This window comes from Chrysochloris asiatica, unplaced genomic scaffold, assembly GCF_000296735.1.
Source record: "Chrysochloris asiatica unplaced genomic scaffold, ChrAsi1.0 scaffold00083, whole genome shotgun sequence".
NCBI lineage: Eukaryota > Metazoa > Chordata > Mammalia > Afrosoricida > Chrysochloridae > Chrysochloris > Chrysochloris asiatica.
In genome coordinates, this window is record NW_006408601.1 from 6,098,414 (window position 1) to 6,117,171 (window position 18,758).

At 39.7% G+C, this 18,758-nt stretch overlaps 1 protein-coding gene and 1 pseudogene across 5 annotated transcripts in view; both read right to left on the bottom strand.

Moving 5' to 3' along the window:
* The window catches only part of SOX6 (SRY (sex determining region Y)-box 6), a 691,777-nt gene that overhangs the window by 155,691 nt on the left and 517,328 nt on the right, over positions 1 to 18,758 (bottom strand). The gene's annotated exons all lie outside the window — the stretch shown is intronic.
* Positions 2,152 to 2,527, bottom strand: LOC102842502 (annotated as a pseudogene).

An 18,758-nucleotide genomic window follows, 5' to 3' on the forward strand; every position in this document is an offset into this window, starting at 1 on the left:
CACCCTAAAAACACTGAATTGTACTAGGGTAACATTTGTTTCTATTCCCCACCCCCACCCCCACGTCTTCCCACCATCTTTCAGAATCAGCCGATAACATTACTATCCCTTCTGGTTGGCCCTCTTCTGGAAAGTCTGAGTTAATCCCCAGCTGTGCGAATGTGACAAAGGGACACAGCAGGGTAAGTCTGCTGGGCCTCTTGTCTGCTAATCAAGTGCACAGTCTGCAGGACAGATGTTCAGAGGAACTGTTAAATAAGTCAGTGGCAGAGATCCTGACCTCTGCCAAGGAATATTTTATTATTCCAGAAAGGGGCATAATTGCAAGGCATTAACAATTAGAAGAACCATAGCTTTTCTTTATAGATTTTTTTTACTCCTTGCTTCATCATTTGCTTGAAATACAGTATCAGGACCCATTCACCAAGAAGCAGTGGCTTAATATGACTGGGCTTAGTGCAAACTGCAGATTACAGGATCTTCCCAAATCCCAGGAAATAGGTGGACCTTGGCTTCGGTTCAGTCTCAAGCAGTTTTGTTTATTCAGCATGTATCATTACACTATTTGTACAGTCTCACTTACCACAGGGTACCATTGTACTAAAGAGACTATCCATCTCACCAAACACAGTTCCCTAACTATTAAATCTAGTGTAATGGGAAATGTAAAGTGGAGATGAAATTAATAGAAGAATACCACACCTTATACCACTTTAGCATTTAAGGTGTGACTAAAATCATGTCTACCACATGCATTGCAAATTCCCTAGTGTGGTATAAAAAGTACTTTGTGACAGAACCCCATTCTTACCCTTCAAGTCTCAACTACTACGGCTCCTGCCGCAGACGGCTTGTCCTCTTCTGAATGTGCTGGGCTCCCTATGGCTTCAGCACCTATGGGTAAGCTGTTCTTTATCTGGAGCGCCTTCACCCCTTCCTATGTCTCTACCGTTCTGCATTCTACTCCACAAACCTAGTAAACACCTACTCTCCCTTCAAGATTCAATTCTGACATCACCACATCCATAAAGATCCCCAGTACTTCCCTAAGCAGAGCTGAACACTTCCCCCCTCTTGCACAATTTTTAGCTGATATAAGTGTCTATTTTATGAATTATAACACTGACTCCTGGTGTGCCGCTGTAGGATCAGCACTGGACGGTGAACCACAAGGTCAGCAGTTCAAACCCACCAACTGCTTCATAGAAACGCTTTACAGGGTTGTTATGAGTTGGAACTGACTTGATAGCACTTAACAGCAATAATACTGTGGGCATTATTGTATGCTTACCATACTGTGGGCCGGCCCTCTGATGACAGAGGTCAAGTTCTATTTATCCTCATATCCCCAAAATAACAAACAGCCTATATTATAGACAGTTGTTGTTGTTAAATGCCATTGAGTTGGTTCTGACGCACAGTGATCCTGTACAGGGTTTCCGAGGAGTGGATGGTGAGTTTGAACCACCAACCTTGCAATCCAGTGCATTATCCTGCAGCCTCACACCAGTAGGTACTTAATAAACATTTGGAGAATTAATGTGTCAGTGAACTAATAAAATAATTAATTCTCTTGTTATGTTAATATAAATGTATATTTTGGCTTTGTCCCCACTGGCCATACCACAACAAGGTCTGATAATTTTTATATATCTTCTTCTGTTTTGTTTGGTTTTTAAGGAATCCTAGTGTGTGGCACTGTGCGTTAATGCGCCAGACTGCAAAGCCATTTGAACCGCAAGATCTGTGGTTCAAGCTCACCAGACGCTCCTTGGAAACCCTATACAGGGTCGCTATGGGTTGGAACTGACTCGATGGCACTTAATAACAACAACAACAGGAGTCCTGGTGTGGTGCTATGGGATAAAGCACTGGATCAAAAGGTCAGTTTGAACCACAAGGTTGGTGGCTCAAAATCACTAGCCACTCCTTGGAAACTCTATATAGGGTGTCTGTGAGTTAGATCTGACTCGACGACACTTAACAACAGAACAACAAAAACTGGTGCTGTAGGATAAGCACTGGACCACTAACCACGAGGCTGCCCTTCTGAGCTGAGCTGAGGCCCGGCAGGCCCTCAGCCGATGCCAAGACAAGGGGCAGAGAAGTAGTAATAGTGTCAAGGTACAGAGGTGGGGGCTGCGGCGAGGGCTACAAAAGCATGGACTGCTGCATGTCCTTCTGCAGCGACTGACACATCACCAGCAGGCACCCCACCACTTCAGAGCGATTGGTGAGCTGCTTCCGAGCCTGGTCGTGGGTGACCAGGGTCATATCCCATCCATTCACCTGCATGATCTTGTCTCCGATCTGCAGCCCAGCAATTTCAGCAGGCCCTGCCTCAGATACCCGGGTGATATAAATGCCCTTGTCCGTCTTATCTTCTGAGGAGGGATTCTGGGAGGGGCCCTGGTCAATGTCCACCTCCAATTCTGAAGCCCAGGATTAAGTTCTCCACTTGGTGAAGCTTGTGAATTTCAACTCTTTGCACCAAGGCAGTGACCGGTTGGCCGGGGATGAAGGACATCTCGACCCCGATCCTGGTAATCAAGTACCGTTCAGTGAAACCCGCAGCAAATTCAAACCCACCAGCAGTTCTGTAGGAGAAAGTTCTATCTGCTCCCATAAAGATGAACAGTCTTGGAAACTTTACAGACTTTGAGTTAGAATCAAGTAGCTGGCAGTGGGTTTAGTTTTTGGTTTAGGATCCTGGTGACGCAGTAGGTTAAGTGTTGCGCTGCCAACCAAAAGGCAGGCAGTTTGAACCCACCAAAACTCTGTGGAAGCAGATGTGGCAGTCTGCTTCCCTAAGATATACAGCCTCTGAAACCCCACGTTACGGGCTCAGTTCTTCCATTCCCATTGTTACTGTACATTAAAGAGCAAGTTTCAGAGTCTCTTCTGATGTCCATTTTGTCTTTTCTTTCTTCCCTACCTTTTAAAAGATCTTTTGCTTTCTTCATATATGATGTTTTTGATACCATCCCACAACTCTTCTGGCTGAGATGATCTCTAAATTGAGGTGGGATATATTAAAGGTCATATTTTGGCTCTCAAAAACTTGTTTTAATTTTCTTCAGCTACAGCAGGAAGGTAGCCTGCAAGGTCGGTACTTCAAACCCATCAGTCACTCCTTGAAAACCCTTTGTAAGGTCACTGTGAGTCAGAACCAAAAACAGCACTTAAAAACAACAAATACTGTTTTAACATTTTAGTTACAATGAAGAAGTCACTGGTCTTACAAAGTTCTATCACATGATCTCCAGCATCATTTCTATCAACAAGGCCATAATTTCCAACTCTTAATACTTTTTGTTTCCAATTTTTTGCATTCCAATGACCAGTAATTATCAATGCATCTTGATTGTATGTTTGATCAACTGCAGACTGAAGAAGTTGGTAGAATTCTTCAATTTCATCATCGCGGGCTTTAGTGGTTGGTACGTAAGTTTGAATAATAAGGGTATTAACTGGTCTTCCTTGCAGATGTATGGATATTATCCTATCACAGACAGCATTGTACTTCAGGATACATCTTGAGATGCTCGTTCAGATGATAAATGTGATGCCATTCCTCTTTGTCATTCCCAGCATAGTAAATGATTTAATTGTCTGATCTAAAATGGCCAAAACCATTCCCTTTCAGCTCACTAATACCTAGGATATATCAATCTTTATGCATTCATTTCATTTTTGACAACTTCTAATTTTCTTAGATTCCTACTTTGTATATTCCAGATTCTGATTATTAATGGATCTTTGCAGATGTTCTTATTTTAAGTCAGAGAATGAAGGTCTCATCAGTGAATGAAGGTCCCCAAAACTTTTGATGCAGTCACATCATTAAGGTCAACTCTACTTTGAGGAAACAGCTCTTCCCCAGCCATACTTTGAGTTCTTTCCAATCTAAGGAACTTATCTTCCGACACTATATAAGACAATGTCCTACTGCTATTTATAAGGTCTTCAGTGGCTAAACATTCTGATGTGGTCTGCCTCTCCTTCATCCTAGTATCTCGTAGTCTGGACATTCCACTGAAATCTGTTCAGCATGGGTGACCCTGCTGGTATTTAAAATACGGATGGAATAGCTTCTAGCATCACAGCAACCTACAAGCCACAACAGTATGACAAACTGACAGACAAGTGATGGGATTCCTACTCATAGAAACCCTATCTATGTAGGGCTTCTGAGACTATAAATCTTCACAGGAGCAGACAGCTCCATCTGTCTCCTGTGGCATGGCTGGTGGATTTAACCACTGACCTTGCACTCATCAGCACAATGCTAAACCCACAGTGACACCAGTACTCCTTTTCAGTTACTCAAAACTGCTACCAACGTAGGCCTTTCTTAAAGCTAAGTGGTATAAAACGAACATTCAAAAAATGAGGTATACCTGTACCCAATTCATTTATGAAGACTCAAAGAGAAAAATGCATTTGGTGACCGTAGCTCATAATCAGGATATACGATCAAAGGTAGATATAAAATCAGGTAGGTATGAGTAGATATAGTTAGATTATGGATGTCTATTTTGTTATGCCAGAAAGATGTTTAACTGGGCATTATCAACCATGTACAGACTTTTGATTGTGTGTATCATGACAAGCTATAGACAACATTGCCAAGTATGAATATTTCAGAACACTTAATTGTGCTCATGAGGAACCAGTATATAGACCAAAAGGCAGTTGTTCAAACAGAACAAGGGTACACTAAATGGTTTAAAATTAGGAAAAGTGTGCATCCGGGTTGTATTCTTTCACCATCCTTATTCAACCTGTATGCTGAGCAAATAATGTGAGAAGCTGGGTTCTATGAAGAAAAATGTGGCATCAGGATCGGAGGAAGACTCATTAACAACCTGCAATATGCAGATGATACAACCTTTCTTGCTGAAAGCGAAGACATAAAACACTTTCTAATGAAGATCAAAGACCACAGCCTTTGGTATGGGTTGCATCTCAACTATCTCAACATTAGGAAAACAAAAATCCTCATCAGTGGGCCAATAAACAACATCAGCATAAATGGAGAAAAGATTGAAGTTGTCAAAGACTTCATTTTGCTCAGATCAACCATCAACACTCATGGAAACAGCAGTCAAGAAATCAAAAGATGAATTGCATTAGGCAAATCTGCTACACAAGACCACTTTAAAGTGTTGAGGAGTAAAGATATCTTATAAGGACTAAGGTGTGCCTGACCCAAGCCATGGTATTTCCAATTACCTTATATGCATGCAAAAGTTGGACAGTGAATAAGGAAGACCATAGAAGAATTGAAGCTTTTGAGTTATAGTGCTGGAGGAGAATATTGAAAGTGCCATGGGTTGCCAAAAGAACAAACAGATCTGTGTTGGAAGAAGTGCAGCCAGAGTGCTTCTTGGAAGCCAGGATGGCCAACCTTTGTCTCTCATACTTTGGACATATTGTCAGGAGGAACCAGTCACTAGAGAAGGATATCATGTTTGGTAAAGGGGCGGGTCAGAGAAAAAGAGGAAGACCCCCAGCAAGATGGGTCGGCAAAGTGGAGATAGCAATGGGCTCAGGTGTAGCAACGACTGTGAGGTTGGCCCAAGACTGGGCAGTGTTTCATTCTGTTGTACATAGGATCACTATGAACTGGTATCAACTCAATGGCACCTAACAACAACAAAGATCTTGTTATGCAATTAAAAATTTTTTCTTTAAAACCATCGATAAAAGGATGAAAAAATGAAAGATTTCCATTCAAATCCAAGCTATCCAGGCCTCTGCTATCTCAGCAGTCCTGCACCACCCAGCCCCTGTCTCCCTGTACCTTTCTCTTTCACTTTCTCTTGGTAGTACTAGGTCTCAGCCAATGACTTCACTGCACAGTATGCAAGGACCTGCCTGTGGGCCCTGAAGCAAACACTTGATTGGACCTGAGGAAGATGTTCTGTCTAGGAAGCAGCAATACTACACAGAGAAGTATCTTTTTCTAGGTGAGACACCAAAATCCTGTGAGGTAGAGGCTCTTACACTCTGGAAACGACCAAGGCACATGTTCCACTCCACTCAGTGATGGGGTTTCTCCTTGTGTTTTATTTGCTTTTCTTTTTAAGCAGACCATGTGATCATACATTAAGACTGTGATGCTAAACCATTTTTCCTACAGAGTTTTTTAACTGGGCCTCTGAGAAGGAGTTTGATACAATTCAATGACTGAAGTAATACCTTTGTCCATTTGAGCATTAAATGGCCCATTGAAATACAGCTTAGTTAAAGAGAATTTCAGAAAATAGTACTTTCTAATTTTTTTTTTATTATTATTTCTCTCCCAGATGACTGGAACAGAGCTGGGAAACTGCTGCTCAATCACTTTCCAGAGCCTCCCAGGTCAGCCTCTCACCAGTGTTAATTAAATATAACCCCCTTAGAATACGAGAGGTTCAATGAGAGCAACACAGCGTTAGTCTCCAATACATTACTGTGAACACAAATGGCCGTAATCTGTTCATAAGAAGGCTTCTTTCAGCAGAGGTCTCAGTAATGAAAAATTATAAGAAGAGAAGCAACATCATGTGACAACTGTTCACTGAAAAATACACGTTAAACTACTACCCCTTTCCACGTCCAGTGTGCTTAAATAACACATATGGTATAGGAGATTGGTTGGTGTAGCAGATGGTTTAAGCTCTGGGCAGCAACTGCAGCCCAGTTTTCTGGGTGATAAAGTGAAACTGTAAAAGCCAGCGCAGAATCCAGTCAGTCTCTCAACCTAAAAGCGTTCCTTTCCCACAACTATTTTCAGTCAAAGAATCTTCCCCCAGCCATTATGAGTGGTGGTATATTTTCTGTTTTAACCAGACACTGTATCTTCTGTAGCACAACTTGATCAAACTCTAAAACAAAAATTACTAAAATAATATGTTTCTACACTCGCCACTTTAAATCAGAAAAGCCACTTTAAACCACTAGGTTTATGGTTTTAAAAAGTTTCATAAACTGTCCAGAGTTATTTGTAAATTAAATCCTTTCAAACAAAGCTCGTTAATACTCTATAATTAGTCTTGTTTCTCTGAACATGACTTTACTGTAAATGCTCCTTCCTGACTCTTCTATTGTCCCAAGATTCCTGAGAAGAAAGCAGCCAAGCGATAATCCAGCATTATTACTGCTTCAGTGCACTAATTGCTTAAAGAGCAGAAAAGACTCGGTGCTCTCGGCCCCACAGCTCCCGGAGCCTCCTGGCCCGAGGCAGGCATCCCGACCCAGCAACGTCCAGATGTCAAGAGGAGTAACCAGCTCCTGATGCAGCAGGCGTTCCATTCCAGTATGGTCCAACATCTGCTTCATCTGCTGGCATGCAACCTGCTGAACACACTCAGAGGGCACTACGGGCTAGGAATGAGCCAGGACACAACTCACCAGCTTCTCCAAGAGACTCAGCAAAACCCTGAAACTCTAATCTAGTCCCAGCAATCCTCGGAAGAGGCCTCTGGCATTCAGCAAAAAGATTCCACCCACTTTCCTCCAAGAAGAGTCACAGAATAATACAGCGTTCATCATAGTTCTTTTTATCCCTATGAACCTCTGTTAGGATTGAAGTTTCTTCTGGACAATTAGATGAAAATTTTGAAAATCCGTGAACTCTTTGGGATCCTCAGAATGCCATGCTAACTTTGAAACCATTCTCGTCTATAATTTTATTAAATTACTTTTAATTTACTTAAATTTTACAATAAGCGAGAAGAAGTTATGTAAGAAAAATTCTAAATGACTTTGTTTCCTACATACCAGTTAACAACGATTAATGCAAAGTCCAAAATTCTGGACTAAAAGTAGACTTCAAAATACACTTAAGCTATCTATTATAGTCTTATCGTGTTTACTAAATGAGTAATCTGGTCCATGTCACTTAACCCATTTGAGGCTTACTTTCTTCTTATAAAATAAGGGGATAATAATAAGGCTCAGGCATTATAAAAGCTAAACAGAAAGTGCTCTTTAAACTATGTTGTTATTGTTGTTGTCCTGACTCCTAGTGACCCTATACAGGGTTTCTGAGGAGCAGCTGGTGGGTGTGAACCACCAGTTTAACTGTTAGCAGTCCAGTAATTTCAACTATAAAATAAGTATTATATATATATGTATACATATATGGAAGGAGCTCTGGTAGCGTAGTGGTTATGAATCGGGCTGCAAATTGCAAGGTAAGCAGTTCGAAACTACCAGCTGCTCCATGGGAGAAAGATGAGGCTTTCTTCTCTGTAAAGATTTACAGCCTCGGAAACCCTGTACAGGGCGCTATGGGACGGAACCGACTCGACGGCAGTTAACAACAACAAATACATATATGGACATATGTGTGTATCTAGGAATATATTCATACTATTCTTATTTGTTTGCTTTTACAAAAAAAAAAAAAAAAAAAAAAGTCACACTATTTTTACAATATCCAGTTCACACATTAAGTACAGGTTCTCTGCCAAGAAAGATTCCATTCATCCTATGGGATCTCAGTAAATTGCATCCTATAAAAACTAATGAACAGCTCCTCTCAGGTCCTTACCAAATTTCAAATTTACTTTATTCAAAAAGACAGACTTACATACATACTATTAAGACCAAATAATTTTCCTTCACTGAAAGCCAGAGTACATGTGCAGTTGGAAAGATGAGCCTGAAGATGTGACTACGCTCGTCAGAAATGACTAGCTAGAATACAAGTTCTAGTTATTAAGATCAAAGTGAAGCAGAGAACCGAGACTGTATAAATAACTGTATAACCCATGGCCATCTGGTCATTTCCAATTCACAGCAGTGCTACGGGACAAGAGTAGAGCTGGCTCAGTGTGTTTCCCAGGCTGTAAATCTTCCTGGTACCATACCGTCACATCCTTCTTCAGGGTGGTAGGTGGCTTTCAACTGCTCACTTTTCACTTAGCAGTCAAGCACTTAAACAGTGTACCCCCAGGGTCCTAATAATTGAATACAATTTAATTGTATATTTTAATCTGCCCTTGCAGGTTTAGGTAGGTAGGTAGATAGGTGTTGTGTTGTGTTGTTGTTAAGTGCCATCTAGTCGGTTCTGACCCATAGCAACCCTGCATAGGGTTTTCAAGGAATGGGTGGTGAGCTTGAACTGCCTATCTTGCTTTTCAAACTGACCTTGCAGTCCAGTGCATTGACCCACAGCACCACACCAGGACTCCAGGTAGATAGGTAGGTATTTCCATTAGGTAAGACTTGCAACCCCAATACTTCATAATAGATTAATTTTCCTATTTTCATTTTCCCTCTCTGGAAGAGAAACTCCATGAGAGTAGAAACATTGTTTTATTCACTGCATTACCCCTATGTCTAAGCTCTCCTAACCTCAGCATTATTGGTATTTGGACTATTTAATTCTCTGTTGTTGGGGGCTCTTGTATATGCTGCAGGTTGTGTAGCAGCATATCTACCAGATGTCAGGCGCATCTCCCCAGTCAAACATGCTTCCAGACATTGTCAAATGATTTCCTGTGGGGGCAAAATGTTCCAGCTGAGGACCACTGGTCTACAACTGTGCCTGCCATATAATAAGCACTAACTAAATATTTGTTGAATAGTTGAATGATTAAAATTGTTATGTTTGGATTTACAAACACACTTTTTCAAATTCTTAAGGATAATAATTTTCTAAACTCCCTTTTAAAGATAGATTTTGATATCAAACTAATGAATGCTATCATAAGAATTGTGTTATTACAATAGTCACCTTCAAAGTTAACAAATACAACATCAATTGAGACAATTAAAAGAGAAAGAATACAATATTTTATTCTTTCTCTAAATTAAATCAATAAGCAAATTAGAGTGAAAACTTGCTACAGATCCCAAAAATGGGATTTCCAGATTAAAAGCAGCTATATTTCAGGCATCACTGCTTCTCTGGGTAGGGTCTCACTCTCTGCTCTTCTCCCTTGATGGTCCTAGGGACCTCTGCTCCTAGACTGAATGATGACGTGGAGCGATGGAGCAGCTGGAGACTTTAGATCCAGAGAGGGAGTGTGACTATGTGCTGAAGACCTGGGGGGTACTGGGGAAGGATTGCATAGAGGGGATTGTAACCATGGCAAGAGACAATATACGATAGAATGAATGTAAAACTAATGTTCTCCCATGTAAACTATCATGTAATTCACAATAAAACATTTAAGGAAAAAAAAAAAAGTAAATCTCCCCACCTCCATACACAGAGCAGACAGGGGGCTACAAAGGCAAGAAGTGACTAGCTTACAAGCTTTCAAGAGGGAGCCTAGATCTAGAGGACATGGAGTAAGGTAGAATCTCTACTGAGTAGTATTCAATCTGTCTGGGCGGGGCTGATGAAAGGAGATGGGGCTAGGTCTCTTGTGGTACAATAGTGAATAATTGTTATCAGGACTGATTGTGAGGGTTGGAAATGTAAAGGTGGATGTTTTGTAGCAAAAGGAGGGGAGTGATTGACTTTGCAGTCTAGGAGCAGAGGTCCCTGGGACTATCAAGAGAGAAGAATGGAGTGTGGGACCCTACCCAAAGAAACAGTGATGCCAGAGATGGAGGCAGAGACGATGATGTGGAGAGATGGAACGGCTGTCGACTGTAGACCCAGAGAGCGAGAAGAGCTATGTGCTGATGACCGGGGGCAGGCTTGCAGGGTATATCCTTTGGTTGGTTGGTGATGCATGGAGGGGATTGTAACCATGGCAGTGAAACGATATATGATAGGATGAATGTAAAGCTAATGTTCTCCCATGTAAATGATCACATATTTCACAATAAAACATTTTTTTTGGAAAAAAAAAAAAAAGCAGCTATATTTAAAACTGGTTTCAAATGAGTACTGTATGCCAGTTAGTAGAGTTTGAAGACAGTCAAACATAGGGATACATTTTCATCAGTATGCTTTTCATACACATCTACACCTTATTTATTGGTTGCTTTAGTTTAAACTGCTCAAGGTCAACAGCTTTAGACATGTCACTGTCACTGACAAGGTACAAAGGATCATAGTCTAGGTTAATTTAAATAGTATGGCCTCCAGGATAGGTTAGGTACAGGTATCACAGCTGGTGTTGTAATAGAAATGCATGGTGAGGAATGCATTTTAATCAGTGTTCTGGAAATTAAGAATTCTAGTTTCAATATTTGCTTAACCAAGTGACCAAGAGACTGAAAGCCTTAGGAAATTTATTTGGTGATATTCTGCTTCCCTTTTTCCATCTATTAAGTGGAAATGCAAGTCCTTAGTTAAACCCACATGAAATGATTATGAAATGTTGTTAAGTGCCTTCAAGTTGGTTCAACGTATAGCAACCCTGTACAGGGTTTCTGAGGAGCGGCTGGTAGGTTTGAACCGCCGGTTTTGCGACTTTTACAAAGGCATTAAATCAAGACCCATTGCGTTCTAGTCTCAAAGTAGAACTGACCATAGGGGTCATAAGGTTGTAGATGTGGCAAGAAACAGCTTGCCACATCTTTCTTCTGCATAAGCCACTTGTTGTTAAGTGTCAATGAGTTGGTTTGGAGTCACAGCGACCCTGTAAAGGGTTTCTGAGGAGTGGCTGGTGAGTACGAACGACCAACCTTGGGATTCAAACAGACCTTGCAGTTCAGTGCTTATTCTAAAGCTACTGGTGTTTATAACACTGGAAAAAAGATGCAAAACTATTTTGACTTGACTGCTATTGTCAATTACAAGGGAACAATGAAAGTTTTATCCATACACACCCAGTAAAGAGTATGCAGTAGATATTTACTATGTGCTTATTTCTTTATATTTAATTAAGAAAATAATCTATCATTAGTGCCATCTGAGCTCAGACGATACACAAGAGGATCTGTGGGATGAACCACTGGACCACAAAGTTGGTTTGAACTATAAGGTCAGTGGTTCAAACTCAGCAGCTGTTCCTTGGAAACCCTGTACAGGGTCGCTATGAGTTAGAACCAACTCCATGGCACTTAATAACAAAACAATAACCTAGAATAGCCAGATAAAGTAAAATGTCTTCAAATCAGTACAGGAAGTTAAAATATTGCTATATATTTTATTTGAATTTACAATGTAGGTAGATTTGTACAAACAAGAGAGCTATAGCACATGAACTCTTCTACCAATAACACATAAAATTAAAGCAAGGCATAGTGATAACATAACTATGCATCAGTTCTATTAAGCACAAGTTGTACTCCTTTGCTGGGGAAAGTCTATTAGAGGGGAAACCCATTCTTTTGATCTTGGCTTCTCAACCCCTTTCTATTAACGTATCACTTTAAAAATGTTTTTTGTCCGGCTCAGTCTGTTCTGTTATCTAACATGTCAAAATATTTAATTATGCCTTCTTATGATTTAAATTTCTTAAATGTTGCATATATTGACTTATTCTGTGGTTGGAAAATGGAATAAAGAATTTCCTAAAACACTAGAATATTTTGTTTTAAAATCTTCCAATACATCCAAATACAATTCAGCTCCAAACAGAATCAATCTCAACCAAACTCCAATTTGTTGGGTTTTTTTCCTTTTATAAAAAAGAACTAGAAATACCTGTCATTACTTTAGAAACCTTTGCATCTTATAGCCGTCTATTTAAATATACATTCACACAATGGGAGTCCCCTGTTGAGTGGGTTAATTATTAGGGCTGGAGAGAAATGACTGTTAGTAAGAACCTTACTTTGAGGGAGAAGGCTACATTGTTGGTGTTTTTTTTTAACTCTACGATTCTGGTCCTACTGAACAATTCCTGTGAGCAAAGCTAAACATTTCACCAGCCAAGTAACTTAAGCATAGTTATTACCAGGGTTTATCTGAAAAGAGTAAACTCCCTTGACTTTTTGGCTTCTTCTTGTTGCTAAGTGCCCTCAAGTCAGTTCTGACTCACAGCAACCCCATATAGGGTTTCCAAGGAGTGGCTGGTGAGCTTGAAGAGCCAACCTTGCAGTTCAAACCTATCTTGCAGTTCAGGGCAATTAGCTGAAAATCAAATTATCATAGAAAATGTCATTTTATCTAATGTTTTCACTTGTGGGTGAGCGGTATAAACATTCTACTTCATTGAGTAATACAATGATATGTCAAATGTTCAAACGACAGAAATTATCTTTGTATTTTACATGCTTCTCTGATCTGTCTACATTTCTTTATCCTACATCAGTATTCACTTGGTGCCTGCAATTTTTCTGAAGAAGTTTACTTAGAACTAAAACAGGGATTGAACTACAAGAGCATTTGATGAAACATGTCCCAAAAAGTTTTTAAAGAAGGCTGGGACTTCTTTGTTGTTGTTGTTGTGAAGTGCCATTGAGTCGGTTCCGACCCATAGCGGCCCTGTATAGGGTTTCCGAGGAGCAGCTGGTGAGCTTGAACCACCGACCTTGCAGTCCAAATGGCTTTGCAGTCTGGCGCCATTAACCCACAGCGTCACACCAAGACTTTAGGTGGTCCCAAAAGATTAAATTAATCCATTCCATTAATATAACAAATATTTATCAAGCATGTGTAAGGCAATGTGCAGAATGCAGTAAGCAAAAAAGGTAAGTTGTAAATTCAGTAACTCCAACCCCAGTAGATTAGACACTTGGCTCAACAGCAAAGCTAGAGTAGAATTCTCTGAATGGTGTGTTGGAGAGTTTTGTTCTATTCTGACGATGACTTAGTTGACATTTATGGAACATCTAGTCCATACTTCGTTTTTACTAGTCACAACAACTCAAAAATAAGCATTATGTCTTTTTAATAATGAAAAAATGGAAAAACAGCGAATTTGAGAATAGTCTCAGACGACATAACTAACAAGTCATCGTCAAAACTCCAAGGTTCTGATTCCCAAAGTGAAACTCATTTCATTATCCTGAAACTCGTCTAAGTCTGCTTAAAATGATCTTCCTAGGTATCATCACATTCTTTAAAGTCAAAGAGTCAGAAGGGGTGACTGGAAGCTTATTGAAAGAAAAGCAAACATTTCTCCTCAAAGCACAACTCCATGGTTGGCATCCTCAAAACAAGCTTTGAAACAGTGCATTCCTCTGTCACCATTGGGTAGCCAGTAATAGGTCACTCTAATCAATTATTTATTCAACCCACAACTCTGTTAGATACCAGAGTCTCTCAAGCCTCCCCAGCAAAGCGAATTTGCCCTCCCATCTCCTCACATCACTGAGGCGTGTTGATGGTTGCAAACAAGAACACAGGTCTGAGCCAGAGTAGACCATCTAAATACAACCTAATCAAGCTTCAGTCTGGAACTGAAACAGAAATTGAGTCTTTCCAATGCTGATGGGTACTTCTTCACTTTCCATTTGTAGCCTGAAAATTGACAATATCATTTAAATAAAATATGTGTTTCTATTCACTTTGCAAAATTCTCAATTGTTCTCCTTCATCTCTGCAAACTTGGCAAGACTATTTTTAATAGTTTCACTCAAGAATAACTTATATAGCTGACAGGTTTTCCTAGTATTTTAAAGCTCGAATTACACCATTTCTCCCAAATCTCCCCTAAACTACACAGAATGGCCATGACATAAGAGTGAAAATGTATTTATATGGATATTTCTGAATTTTCATCTACAATTCCTTTCATTTAGGCTACTACCCATACTATCATTAGAAGAACTAGTCTGTTAAAATATGTTCCAACTAAAGCTTGGTGGACTTTGTACGATAAAAATCATTCTCAGAGGCTAATGAAGACAGAAACTCTGCCTGTAACAATATTAAGTTTGTTTTCTCTGGTGATTCAGAGAAGTGAGCAATCTGTCAGAAATACATTGAGTGAAATTACTTGTCTTGTAGGAATAACTGCTGACAGTCACTTTATCTCAGGCCTGACCCAAACATCTCCCTGCTGACAAACAAATCACTGTGTCTAACTTTGAAAAGGTAACTAGCTTGTTTTTAATTTGGATTGGTCTTTCAGAATCCCTTATACACATACTCAGTCTCATCCTTCATTGTATTAAAAGAAAAAAGAAAAAAAAAAAAAAACGCAACAAAAAGTGTTTGTGGAAAGAGGTGTGAATTAATGTGGAAGAAAAGAGTAAAGCAAAAAAGAAGAAGAAAAAGAAGCAGCCCTATCATCTGGAGCTATGAAAAGAGAACTGTTATTGTTTTTCTGCAAGACTGTTTTGCAGACGAAACTGGTGTGTCTAACCGACATTAAGACTGGCAGTACCGCCAGTGACTGACTGGGTGAGTGAACACATTACAGAGACAGTATTGTAGGAATTAATTTTCTTGAATAAAGTGATTTTTAAGGCTCATATATTTCACAATCTAAACATATGTCACTGTTTCATAAACAAAATAAATGGATTAAAATAATGCATTACCAATATGCTGACACGTGGAGATATTTTAATTAGAAATTCTTAAGCTGTGTGATATTTAACTGCTGTATTTGCTGAAGAGAAGCATCATTTAATAAGAAGGCATGAGACAGGTGTGTCACTTCGCTTGATATGGTGACAGATTGTGTTTAATATAAGCTAAAACTATGAGGCAGCATTACACCCAATTAAAAACAAAACAAAACAAAATTATTTTAAGCATCTCTCATGTTGAAACCAATGACACAAAATGAGTCAATACAATGGAACTACTTTTTCATTTAAAAAAAGTCACTAAGAGCTTAGTTCCTGAGACAATATTTATTCAGAAACAATATAGCATCTTAGCTACGCAAAGGCCATATTTACATGACTGCCTCATTATACTGGTTCCCCTTCTTTAACATTCTTTTTCACTTACTTGGAGGACCAATGCTAACATAGCTGAGGAAAGCAAATGGCAACTGGACCTGAAATTTATACTGGGTGAGAAAATTAGAATAAGTAGTAATATAATATGTTGTTTACTGTATGCAGCAAATTCTTTCTGTTCTCTAAAGGTCAAAAACATTGTAACCTCAGAGTTACAGTTTCTGATTGTTCCCAGGGTTAAATACATTATCAAAATTAATGGTTCAAGTCCCTTACCCTTCAGATATATGAGGATTCACACCTCCATCTGCTGAACCGCTCAACTAAAAATAGCATTCCTCTGGCCTTCTCTCTCGTACTATTGTGCCCCTGAGGCAGCGAAAACTGTGTCTTCCATCAGTACAGCAGTGCCAAAGTAAAGTCTTTGCTGTGTCTTTCTTATTTTAAAGAAAGAAAGAAAAAACTGAAATTTGCTAATGTAAGGAACATTTTTCCCCATTTAAAATATCTGTTCCCCACTTGGAAACAAAATTTCAGGCTTCCAAGGTGCAAAACACTATTGTTGTTGTTAAGTGCTGTCGAGTTGGTTTCGAATCATAGTGACCCTGTATAGGATTTCCAAGGAGCAGCTGGTAGGTTTGAATTGCCGACCTTGCGGTTCATAGTCCAGTGCTGATCCTTCAGTGCCATACCAAAAGTCCTAAAAAAAAAAACCCACTACAAAAATTATAAATATGAGGGTAAGCAAAAAAACAAAAACAAAACAAAAAAAAAAAACTATTGCTAAAAAGTCAAAAAACATTTATTAAGTAAAAATATATTTTTAAGAAATTGTTTTTCAACATCTCCTCCATCTAGGTCAATACACTACTGAAGGCAGTGTTTCCAGTTCTCTAGGCTTCCCCAAAGAATTCTGTCTTCTCTAACTGCCATCTCTACAGATTGGCACTTTTGACGGTCCCTACTAGAGGGACACAAATCATGTTCATTTTCAATGTTCTTTGAGTTTGGGGAACAAAATAAGTCTGATGGGGCAAGATCAGGGCTGTAGGGTGGATGAGGTAAAGTTTCCCAATGAAATTCTTATGGGACAGCCCTTTCTACCATCCAAGAATGAGGAGTGCATTGTTGTGACGGAAAAAATTCCTCAGCACAACTTTCCTGGCCTTTTATCACAATGATGCAGTTGTTAATTTTCCTGTAACTTCTCTCCAATAAATCATTCTGTGTCCTTCAAGAAAATCTATCAAGATTACACTTTAGGAGTTCCCCCAAACCATCACCATAGCCTTCTGAGTTGATTTCTTTGCTCTGAATTTACCTGACCCAGCAGATGCACTTGGCATCCACTGTATTGATTGGATCTTTTTTTTTAAAGGCACGCTAATGAGACATTATGTGACGTAGGATAAGCACAAGGTTGGCAGTTAAAACCTACCATCTGCTCTTGAAAACTCTATACAGGGTCACAATGAGTCAGAACCACCTCAGCATCAAACAATAACACAACAACTGTGTATTTGGATTTCCCAATAAGTATATTATACTTATACCAGAACGTTTGGGACATCTGCCTTTCATATAAAGTCGATCTTTTATAACAAATGTGCCATATAAGCAAACAGATCAAAGGTTTCTGGGCATACAGGAAAAGGTATAAAAATGAGAGCAAGCAAACAGAGCATGGATACACAAAAACCAAGGAAACTCTCAAGCTTGAACTGCAAACCTATGGTCTTCCTGCATTAACGGGTTCCCTATTCAACCTAATTAAAGCAAGCATGTGGCACATGTCATGCTTCTTGATCTTCACTGATACAGCACTACACAGACCTGGTACTCACATATATGACATGATGGTTTCCAGAAACCCAACAAAAGCCAGATTCAACATAGGCGTTGGTGATGGTAAGGGAGGAGAGAAGCCAACCTTGTAAAAAATTAGGCAAATTAAGAGATTTGGTAGAAAACTAGTTAAGGGAAGGTTGATGGGATAGAACACAGAACCCTAACAAAAAATAAAATTTGGAGCTGAGATCTTGGGTCCAACTGAAGGCCACCTGCTTTCACATTCTTCCAAGTACTCAAATGTTTCTGATGCCGTATGTCCTAAGTGGGTACACTCACGAACGAACTGTCATCATACAGAAAGACTGCTTCCTAATGTCCGGTTACCTGTTGAACTCTCCTGTGCATAGTAGTTTTTCAGGATGCCAAGAAATAAGGTACTCTCTCTTAGAAAAGGTATTTCTTTTGGATGTATAAAAGACAGAAAATATGCTAATCGTATATGTCTGCTCATGTCTGGGTGGAAACCCCTGTGTACCTCACATATCAAAGTGAAAGCGAAAGAGGCAGGCAGGCAACATGCTCTGGAACTCTTCCTTAGGCGACTTCCAAGGTGGCCTTTGATCTTGTCCTATTCTTATTTGTAGGAGGGAGCGTCCTCTATTATATTCCAAAAAGTAAATTCAAAGAGAAAAAAATAATGTCAAAGAGACTCTGTATTGATTACATAGTAACCATCGTGGTGTTGTTGTCAGGTGCCACCGACAACAGAATTCAGCTGTGACCAGTCTTGTGCCAGTCACACAACTGGCAGAGTCAATAGGTAATGAATATAACCTTCCTAGTAGCGTAGTGGTTACGAATCGGGCTGCGAACCGGAAGGTCAGCAGTTCAAAACTACCAGCTGCTCCGCGTGAGAAAGATGAGGCGATCTGCTCCCGTAAAGATTTACAGCCTCGGAAACCCTGTACAGGGTCGCTATGGGTCGGACCCGACTCGACGGCACTTAACAACAACAACAAGTTGTCATTATTGCCTTTAGTTGGGTTGAGTTTCCCAACCAAGGATATAAAATTTGGTATGAGATCTAATCCAGAAAATTAAAATGTGCTTTAGTCGGAGGTAACTTGTTTCCATTTTTCCCCCTTGTTTGATTCAACAGCTAGCTGACACCCCAACAATTATCTGATAGCCCCAGAGAGAGACTCCAATGATACAGGAAAGGAATTAACCATGAAATTGGAAAGAGCAGGATTGGGTATTTGTAGCAG